Source organism: Acinonyx jubatus, chromosome B1 (assembly GCF_027475565.1).
Source record: "Acinonyx jubatus isolate Ajub_Pintada_27869175 chromosome B1, VMU_Ajub_asm_v1.0, whole genome shotgun sequence".
Lineage (NCBI taxonomy): Eukaryota > Metazoa > Chordata > Mammalia > Carnivora > Felidae > Acinonyx > Acinonyx jubatus.
The window spans coordinates 118,011,771-118,023,090 of record NC_069382.1 but is presented as its reverse complement, the minus strand read 5'-3'; the positions used below and the strand labels follow the sequence as shown (position 1 = coordinate 118,023,090).

The window sequence follows — 11,320 nt, the reverse complement described above, 5'->3', positions numbered from 1 at the left end:
CTTGAGGGACAGAAATTGATTTACTTCTTATGTAAGATGATATTATTAATCTCAATACAGTCAGTGTCCCACTAGGTTACTACTTCTTACGTGGACATCAAGTTTACTTCCACCTGTCACATCCCAACTTACCCTGCGTTTTCAGGATAACTGTTTGAGATTTTCAGATTTTTATAATTGGCAACCTGCAATGGATTATGTTTCCCTCAAAGAAATACTCAGAAACCTCTCCAAAGAGGCAAACACAGGCTAGGAAAACTAGAGTGAATAACTGATTATTTGTGCCTATTGCAGGATAATACAATTGGAAAAAGTATTCCAATGCTGGAAGACAAAATAAATGACACAAATTCTATCTGTAAGCCCAAAAAATCATTTTAAATCTAAATTTATTATCAGAGTTGTCATGGTTAATCACATAGGTCTTAATTTATACTTAGCTACCCAAAAGGGAAAAAATTATTTTATAGCAAACACTTTTTTTTGTTCCTATGATGTTATAATTCAAGTAGAGTAGTGCATTACTAGTCTAAAGAAAAAAACAAAAGCCACCTGCTTCTCTAAAACAAACTCAGATGGATTCTGGGAAATATTTTTATTACCTGGATTTTATAATTTTGCCCCTGATTTTGAGATTTTGTTTTTGGATTTTTTTGTTTGTTTTGTTTGTTTGTTTTGTTGTTGTTGTTGTTGTTTTGTTTGTTTTTACAAACAGAAATATTGTATTTAGCTATTTTTAGAGGGAAAAATGTTGCCCATATTGTAACTGAAGCTGGTGGGGTAAACCATACCAAATCCAATTGTTTTGAGAAACAAGAATACATCATAAGACATTTTAGCTTGATGTCATGAGGATAGAAGCTAGATTGTAATGGTTTGAAGAGTCATTGGGGAGTTAGAAAGTGGAAAGCAAAGTCTAGACTGCTTTTTCAAAAAATGTTATTTTGAAGGAATGTGCGAAAGAGAAATCTAGAGATGTGAGTTTTGGAGATGGGAATGCCATCCAGTGCCCAGTTGTGGGGTTAGCCATCAATAAGAGAGAACCGCATCTGGTAACACATGAGGAAAGAGGTCTGTCTAAAGGATGGGAATGGTATAGGCAGGTTGTGGGCAAGATAAATGGAACAAGAAGTAGGTACTTAGGACATCACTGTTTTGTCTGTGAATTAGGTATTGAGATTATCTGCTGAGACTGAAGGTAAAAGGAAAAGGATAGAAGGTTTAAAAAATAGATGGAAAACAGATGTTGAGGAACGGAAGAGGGAAGTGAGGCCACACAGAAGGTTTTCCTGAGGAGCCTCAAATGCCGTCTTCTATTGGAAACTGGATTTGTAAGGGAACCAATGTGCAGGATTGTATATATCTCTCTAGTAGGACTCAGAAGTAGCTATTGTTTAGGAAAGGAGAAAGTGGGTTGGTGGATTGGTGCAGCTGAGATTATGTTTTATACACATGTGGTAAAATGACAAGGGAGGGGTAGGTCATCAATTAGACAAGAATGCATTTAAAGAGACGGGCCATTGGATCTGAGGTATCAAAGGCATGGACAGCTTGATGATTCATTTAGGGAACTGTACTATGTTTATGAGGCCTCCAGCAGAAATTTCCAGTGAGCAAAAGAATGAAGATGTAACGTGAAGCAGAATAGAAATGTCCGGTAGACACTGAGACACCTGAAGAATTTGAATCTGCTATAAAAGTCAGCAGTGCAAACGTAGTGAAAGAAGGTGAAGGAAAGAAGGAAGAAAGTGAAGGAAAACAGAGTTGATGGGAGAGTGACATTTCAGTTAAGGGAAAGCAGTGTTCAGTCATATGGTAAATTTTGGTCTATGAAATGTAAACATTGCAACTAATTTTTTAAAAAGGGAGAGCTCTAGAAATATGTTGTTTTGCCGATATTTAAGTATCTTGCCCACACATTATGATTTTTAGAAAGTTAAATCATTTCCCTTAACTTCAGTTTCCTCGTTTGTAAAGTGGTGGCAATAATGCCTGCCTTGAAAGATTTAGGAAGAGGATTAAATAATATGGTAGGAAAGTGTATATCATAATGACAAGCATAAATGTAAATTTGCCCTATATTTTCCATAATTAATACTCACATCATGTCGTTTAAGTATTTTAAAAAAGCAGTTGGTCCTAAATTAGAAAATAGCCAATATCATCTTTTCAATTTATCCCTATCAACAGAAACATAAATTTAAGAATAGGATAGTCGCATTGGAAAATTATGTAACTTAAAATGTCAGTGCCAACAGCAGGAATAATTTAGTTAAACGGGGTACTTGGGCTCTGCCTGAAACACCAGGGAGTGAACCACCCCCGGAATCTCCACAACTTTCTCATATCTCCTTTACACCAGGCAAAGAAGTTGTGTGACTATGTGTGGGTGTTTAAATCAGAGTTCTGGAGGGCTTGGGTGTAACTGTCATGTTGCCAACTGATAACTTCCAAGGTACACATCTAGACTAGATCTCACTGTGGAACTGCTTGCCACACTTCTTCCCCTGGATATGGCTGTACATATATTCGACATTGTCCAGAAATAAACTCAAACCCCAAACATGCTCTCAGTCTATATTTCCTACTGTTTTGGGGGACAATACCACACATTTAGATACCCCAAGCTAAAAATATCTCAATTTCAGTTTTGAATATTTTTTCCTCCCTCACCAAATACCCAATAATCTAAGATTTCCCAATTTTTTTCTCAGTCTGATTACTCACTTGTCATCCCTACCATGGGTCTCAGAATCTCTCACATGGACCGTTGCATATCTTTGCTACTCTAAGAGTCTCAACTTTAACCCATATCTGTGGCTGTATCTTTCTCCCTCGTCACCCATAAAACTTAAATGCAGGATCCTTATAAAGTTCCTGGTCCATGGCAAGTACTCAATAAACATTTGTTGAACTAAACAGAATTGAGGGAAAGTGGATAGTCTTTATCCGAGGAGACTCTGAGAGTTGCCATTGGAGATGAAAACTCATCTCGATAGGGCGCCCCCAGACTGTATTTTCTTTCCACCTTTTTAATTGAAGTATAGTTCACACACAATGTTACATCAGTTTCAAGTGTACAACATAGTGATTGGACAACTCTATACATTATGCTATGCTCACCATAAGTGTAGCTGCCATCCGCCACCATATAACACTATTACAATAGCATTGACCATATTCCCTATGATTTACCTTTTATTCCCTTGACTTACTCCATAACTGTAAGTGTGAACCTCCCACTCTCCTTTACCCATGTTTTTCATCCCCCACCCCCACCTGGTAGCCATCAGTTTGTTTCTCTTAGTGGTATATGATAAAATACAGGAAGAGATATATAAGGTAGAAGGAACTAATCAGTTTGCAAGCAGAAATTAGAGAAAATAGACAAGACTCAAGACTTGCTGGGTTGAAAAGTAAATCACCTCTCATCCCCTCTCTTCCAGCTGGTAAAAAATTCTCAATCAAATGAGGCCTGTGGATAAATACAAAATTGTGTGAGTGACTAGGCAACCCTTTGCTAAAGGGTATTGCTATACTTGTGCAATCTGGAAGAGGGGGACATCTAAAAACTTTAAGAGTGTTCTCCCATTGCAGTCACCCACACAAACTAAATTCGAAATTTGGAAGTCATCAGCAGGTAGGTAGTACATTAAGCCAAAGAACCGAATGAGATGGGCAGACAAAAAATGGCAGGTCAATGAATAAGGGGAATCAACACAGTCAAAGAGTTATAGCAGTTTGGATTCTCTAATAAGCAAGAAAATAGAAGATGGCAATCAGTATTGGCTTGCCGTTGAGATTTCAGAGGTGCTACTCTAGTTATTAGTGATGACATGAGAGTATGTGGCAAAGGGGGAAGCAGAGGAAAAGATGAGCAGGTGTGAGGAGCCACAGTATGTGATGACTTCTTTGTGGTTGTTGACATCACCAGGAATGATAGTGGGCTTAGTGGTGGAGGGGAATCCCATGTTCTTCTTTTTTTATCCCTTGTTATATCAAGATCTGGGTGCTTTTGTTTTTGTCTCTGTCTCTTCTAAATGTCTTAGATTCTACAGAGAAATAGAAGAGATTTTAAAAAACAAGTTCTTAAACTATGGCAACTCATGAGGATTATTTTGGAAGACAATAAGCCCAAAAGATATAGGCATGAGAGAGACCAGAGCTAAGGAAGTCAGGTGGCAGATCTCTCATTTCAACTATGTCCCCCCTTCTAGAGTGAGCTCTTCTGGAGAAGGAGGAATCTGAAAGTGAATGCTTGGGACATATCAACAAATGATCTAATATATGAGACCATATTCTTTCTAATGGATACATTTATCCATTAGAAATATTAGCATATTCTCCAGAAAACAATGGTGAAAACTAAATGAGAGGTAAAATAAAGTATTGCATATTTAGCTCTTATTCTGTTGCTAGAAATAAGTTTTTCTGGAGTCACTGAAAATTCATATTCTCCACTGAAATCTTTTAAATTCAGCAGCAGAAACAGTTTGAGTAGGAATATATCTCTAACATCATTTCATACTTAATATTATATAGGTATATGTCCATACTTTTTTCCACAGTCACTGCACCAATTTACATTCCCACTAACAGTGCATGAGGGTTCCTTTTTGTCAACACCCTCATCACTTGTTATTTCTTGTCTTTTTTATTCTAGCTATTCTGACCAGTACAAGGTGAAATCTCATTGTGGTTGATTTGCATTTTTCTGATGATTAGTGATGTTGAGCATCTTTTCCCTTGTCCGTTGGCCATCTCTACGTCTTATTTGGAAAATGTCCTTTTAAGTCTTCTGCTCATTTTTAATTAGATTGGGGTTTTTTGGGGGGTTTCTTTTTGGTATTGAGTTGTATAAGTTCTTTATATATTTTTTTATATTATATTTTGGATATTAACCCCTTATCAGATATATCATTTGCAAATATCTTCTCCCATTTATTAGGTTGCCTTTCTGTTTTGTTGATGGTTTCCTTCACTGTTCAAAAGCTTTCTATTTTGGTGTAGTCCCAATAATTAATTTTTGCTTTTATTCCCCCTGCCTGAGGAGACATATCTAGAGAAATTTTGCTAAGGCTTATGTCAAAGAAATTATCGCCTGTTTTCTTCTATAAGTTTTATGGTATCAGATCTCACATTTAGGTCTTTGATCTATTTTACTTTTGTGTGTGATGTAAACCAGTGGTCTAGTTCATTCTTTTGTATGTAGCTGTCCAGTTTTCCCAGAACCATTTATTGAAGAGACTGTGTTTTCCCCACCGTATATTCTTGCCTCCTTTGTCATAGATTTAATCAACCACATAAGTATGGGTTGTTTCTGTCTGTCTGTTCTGTTCTATTGATCAATGTGTCTATTTTTATGCCAGTACCATACTATTTTTATTATTATAGGTTTTTTTGTAAACAGTATGGGAGTTCCTCAGAAAATTAAAAGTAGAAATACCATATGATCCAGTAATTCTACTACTCAGTATTTACCAAAAAAAAAAACAAAAACAAAAGCATTTCATTTGAAAAGACAAATTTTGTCTTGAAAAAACAAAAACAACAACAACAAAAACAAAAGCATTTCATTGGAAAAGACATATGCACCCTTATGTTTATTGTGGCATTATTTATAATAGCCAAGATATGGAAGCAACCTGTGCCATTGACAGATGAATGGGGAAAAAAAGATGTGGTGTGTATCTATTTATCTATCTATCATCTATCTATCTATCATCTATCTATATATCTATCTATCATCTCTCATCTATCTATCTATAGATAGATAAAAAAGAATGAGATCTTGTCATTGCACCATCATGGATGGAGCTAGAGGGTATTATGCTAAGAGAGATAAGTGAGATAGCAAAAGACAAATAGCATACGATTTCACCTACATGTGGAATCTAAAAAACAAAACAAATAGAAAAAACCAACAAACAGGAAGCAGAAACAAACCCATAAATAAAGAGAACTAACTGATGATTGACATAAGGGAAGGAGGTAAGGGGATGCGCAAAATGGGAGAAGGGGAGTGGGAAGTCCACACTTCTAATTATGGAATGAATAAGTCAAGGGGATGAAAGATACAGCATAGGAAATATAGTTAATGGTATTGTAGTAGTGTTGTATGGTGACAGACTGTAGCTATACATGTGGTGAATATAGCAAAACATAGACTCGTCAAATAACCATGTTGTATACCTGAAACTAATATAGTACTGTTTTTCAACTGTACTTCAATTAAAAGTATATACATTATACGGGTCTACATTTTCATGCTGACTAGACCTAAGGAAAATGGTCCAACTTTTATTACTCAAGAAGATCCATTTTAACATCTCCAAATTTCAAATATTTCCACAGAATCGCTCCATTTGTTGAAAAAACATAAAATGCTACTTAAAATGTTGTAATGCTTTCAAGTAAATTTGTACTTTAATAACCATGATAGTAACATACATATTTAATAGCAACATATATATGTATATGTATGTAGGTATGTACGTATATATGTATGTAGGCATATACAAATATATATATATACACATTTATACATATGTATATATACAAATATATATATAATATTAAAACCAATGTTTTTTGTGGTTAAGACATTTAAGTTAAGATCTATTCTCCTAGAAAATTTCAAGTATAAAATATTGTTTACTATGTTTACATTGCTGCAATTAGCTTTCCAGAACTTATTCATCTTGCATAACAGAAACTTTGTAGCAACATCTCCCCATTTCATTATGTGAGGTGATGGATATGTTAATTAGCTTGATTGTAGCTCTTATTTCACAATGTATATGTATTTCAAAATATCAAGTCATATATCTTACATCTATTCCACTTTTGTCACTTATACTAGATAAGGATGGGGGGTGGGATTTAAAAATATATATCAAATGTAGGCACTGCAGCATGAGGCAGTGGAAAGAGGTGCTAACTGGGTGTCCATGAACCCATGTTCTAATTCCAGCTCTCCTATTAGTCTATCCAAAGAAGATGTTAGAGGTATTAGATAAGATCAAGCAGCTGATCTACTCCCTCTTTTGACTTTACTCATCATAGTCTATTTGGGACTTTGGCAGGTGATCGCCTAGGATATTCTTCTTGTTATTTTAGCAGTCATCTCTGTCTCCCAGCGATGTCTTTCTTTATTTCAGTTTGGCTCCTTCTAGGATATTCAAACCTCATTCCTCAGCTAAGAATTATATGTAAAGGCATGACCTGTAACTTTAGATCAACAAAAGATCAGTTATGATTTTATTTTTCTATAACTGTAAGTTTTCAATATCATAATGAATATAAATCACCTTTTTCTTTGTTGACATCATGTGAATGAGAAGAATCCATGTAGCTATGGTAGCTATTTAAAAAAACAAACAAACAAAAACTCCTCTAAGGACGCCTGGGTGGCTCAGTCGGCTAAGCAATTGACTTTGGTTCAGTCATGTTTTCACAGACTGTGGGTTCGAGCCCTGCACCAGGCTCTGTGCTGACAGCTCAGAGCCAGGAGCTGGCTTCAGATTCTGTGTCTTCCTCTCTCTTTGCCCCTCCCCTGCTCACACTCTGTCTCTCTCTCTCTCTCTCTCTCTCTCTCTCTCTCTCAAAGATAAATAAACATTAAAAAAAGTTTTAAAAACTAAAAAAAAAATCTTCTAATCCTCCATGGAAAATGCACATGGACAGTGCACAAAACTACTGTCTCCTCAGTTCTTTCTTCTTGCCTTTCTTCTTGAGCTTCTATCTTTTAAAACGTACCCCCAGTATTGTCCAATTTGCTTCGTAGTTTTGACTTTCAACAGAAGAAACCAACACAAGTTTTTGTATGGCCACGAACAATGAAGAGAGGTCATAAAAGAGGCACTCATTACCTTTCAGCGTAAGCATGGGGTGGGTTGTCATATGTGAAGAGAGTACATTGAAAAGGCTTAATGCTTTAGTTTCATGTGACACACTTTTGAGAACATGGGCCCCATCTTGCTCCATTGGCCGTAGGCAACCAAGGTAACGATGAGTGCTCAGTGGTGATTAGACCATGTAGTCCATTAAGATAAAGATGAGCACTCAGTGGTTCTTTCCCACCAGGCCCTCCACCTCCTCCCCTTTCCCTCTCTCTTTTTTTGTGTGTACTTCTTTTTTTTTTTTCATTGTTCAAGGTTTACTTGGCATGACACTCTGATAGGTGGTTGCATTGCTTATACGTACATTTTTCTTTTTATGCTATATGGCAATGTTTGCTAGCTCCTCTGACACATATAGTTCATACAATAAAATCCTTTAGAGCAGTTTTGCACTATTGGATCACTCCCTTTTCCTCCTCCACAAATGTCTATCTTATACTAGCATTTTAGAGATTTTTAGAGGAGGAGTGCTGGGAAAAAACTTGCTGAATAACAACCTGCTTCAGCTTATGCTTGAAATTTCACTATTAGAAAGTCATTCTTCCATGTTAGGCAATTTTTATCCGGGTTATTTCTTTAAAGTATTAAACTAACTTGGGGCCCCTGGGTGGCTCAGTCGGCTGAGCGACAGACTTCGGCTCAGGTCATGACCTCCTGGTTTGTGGGTTCAAGCCCTGCATCGGTCTCTGTGCTGACAGCTCAGAGCCTAGAGCCTGTTTCTGATTCTGTGTCTCCCTCTCTCTCTGCCCCTCCCCCACTCATGCTTTGTCTCTCTCTCTGTCTCAGAAATAAGTAAAAACATTAAAAAAAATTTTAAGTATTAAACTAACTTGACAGAACATTATGCATTGTCATAAGAAAACAATTTAAATTAGCTAAGCTACTGCCATGCTGCAAGTGACAACAAATGTTTTCTCTGGCAATAAGAGAATTAAAATTGTAATTAACTCTGCACTAATGGATTACAGTTCCTTTCTTGAGATAGCCCCAGGAGATAACATTTTTTTTCCTATGTGATTGTGAATATTTCTCAAAATATTAAATTTCTGTTGCTTTCAGAGGTGCCGGGGTGGCTCAGTCGGTTAAGTGTCTGACTTTGGCTCAGGTCATGATCTCACGGTTTGTGAGTTCGAACCCCATGTCCGTCTCTGTGCTGAAAGCTCAGAGCCTGGAGTCTGCTTCAGATTCTTTATTTCCCTCTCTCTCTCTGCCCTTCCCCTGCTTCTCCCCCTACTCTCTATCTCTCTCAAAAATAAACATTAAGGGGCGCCTGGGTGGCTCAGTCTGTTAAGCGTCCGACTTCGGCTCAGGTCACAATCTCGCGGTCGGTGAGTTTGAGCCCAGCGTCGGGCTCTGTGCTGACCCCTCGGAGCCTGGAGCCTGTTTCAGATTCTGTGTCTCCCTCTCTCTCTGACCCTCCCCCGTTCATGCTCTGTCTCTCTCTGTCTCAAAAATAAATAAACGTTAAAAAAATTTAAAAAAAAACATTAATTTTTTTTTATTTTTTTGCTTTCAAATAAACCAATATTTAGATTTTGGGGGGCCTATTTACCTGGTTTTCTGACTAACTTCAAGAAGACATGAAATACATTATACTACTGACCCTTGAAGAACAGGGTTTGAAATACATTTATACATGGATTTATTTTTAAAAGAATTAAGTACAGTATTCTAAATGTATTTTCTCTTCCTTATGATTTCCTTTTCTCTAGCTTACTTTATTATAAGAATGCTGTATACAATAGATATAACATACAAAGTATTTGTTAATCAACTTGATTGGCAAGGCTTCCAGCCAGCATTTGGCTAGTAGTAGTTAAATTTGGGGGTAGTCGAAAGTTACATATGGAGATTTGCAGCTAAGCAGCCTAAGGAGGAGAAGGGGGTTAAGTAGGAGGTCTCTGTACCGCGGCCTGTACAAAGCAAACTGCCCCAAATCCACCAGTGATAAAGCACCCAGGAAGCAACTGGCTACAAAAGCCACTCACAAGATTGCTCCCTCTACCGGAGGGGTAAAGAAACCTCATCGTTACAGACCTAGTACTGTGGCACTCTGAAATTAGACATCATCAGATTCACAAACTTCCTTTCCAGCGTCGGATGCAAGAAATTTCTCAGGACTTCAAAACAGATCTGTGCTCTTAGACTGAAGCTATTGGTGTTTTGCAGAAGGCAAGCGAAGCCTATCTGGTGGGCCTTTTTGAAGACACCAACCTGTGTGCTACCCATGCCAAACACAGAACAATTGTGCCAAAAGACATTCAACTAGCACACCACATACATGGAGAATATGATTAAGAATCCAGTATGGTGAAAAACCTTTCATTCCTTAAAAAAATTTATTGGGGTGCCTGGGTGGCTCAGTCAGTTAAACGTCTGACTTTGACTCAGGTCATGATCTCGTGGTTGGAAGGTCCGAGCCCACACCTGGCTCTATGGTGACAGCTCAGAGTCTGGAGCCTAATTCAGATTCTGTGTCTCCCTCTCTCTGCCCCTCCCCATTTTGCACTCTCTCTCCCTAAAAAATAAATAATACGCATTAATTTTTTTTTTTATTTTGTCTTCTTTCTGTTATTGATAGTTCTGAATGTTAGGTATTTTTTTTTCCATAGTGTCAAAAGATAACTAAGTATATGACTGCAAGTAGAAAAATAGGGGACAGAAATCAGGTATTGGCAGTTTTTATATTTTCATGTGTGTGCGAATGTTTAATATAAATGTGGGGCCATAAAGCATTAATGTATGCCAAAATGTATCAGTAAGCAAATTTTAGTAGTTTGACTTTATCACAATTATAAACAAACCTGTTACATTTTTCTGGACAATGCAAGCATTTGGATTTTTTAGAACAAGTAAATTTCTTCTTGATAGCAACTAAATGGTGTTTGTAGCATTTTTATTCAATAGATTCCATCCATTCACTATACTTTCCTGAGTTCTCTTACATGCAATTATGTGTTTTTAATGTTGTCTGTCTTCTGTACTGTTCCTGTAAGTTTGCTATTAAAATATATTAAACTATAAAAAATAGATTATACGTGGATTTTCAACTATGTAGCGGGGGTTGGCACCCCTAACCCCAATGTTGTTCAAAGGTCAACTATATTTGTTTTACAATCAGAACTCCATGTTCTACCGTATAATCAGAATGGATCAAACATAACTATGGCACCCATCACCAATACAGCATTTGTAAAAATTAGAAAAAGAAAGGTTCCTTTTTACACTATCTTTTTATGATCATTTATATGTGTAAATACATATATGGCTTCATTGTACTTATTATTTATTTATTTCCTTATAATTTTCCAGACTACAAGCCACTCAAGAACAGGAGCCATGTTTGTTTTGTTCATTGTTTTGTTTTGTTCGGTGTATGTCCAGTGCTGTAATTAAAGGAGACAATGATATAAATCCAA

The 11,320-nt window shown here is 36.8% G+C and overlaps 1 pseudogene; it reads left to right on the top strand.

The window, feature by feature from the left end:
• The first annotated feature begins 1,542 nt into the window (after window positions 1–1,542).
• On the top strand, window positions 1,543–10,223 carry LOC128314278 (histone H3.3C-like; annotated as a pseudogene).
• Window positions 10,224–11,320: the final 1,097 nt, after the last annotated feature.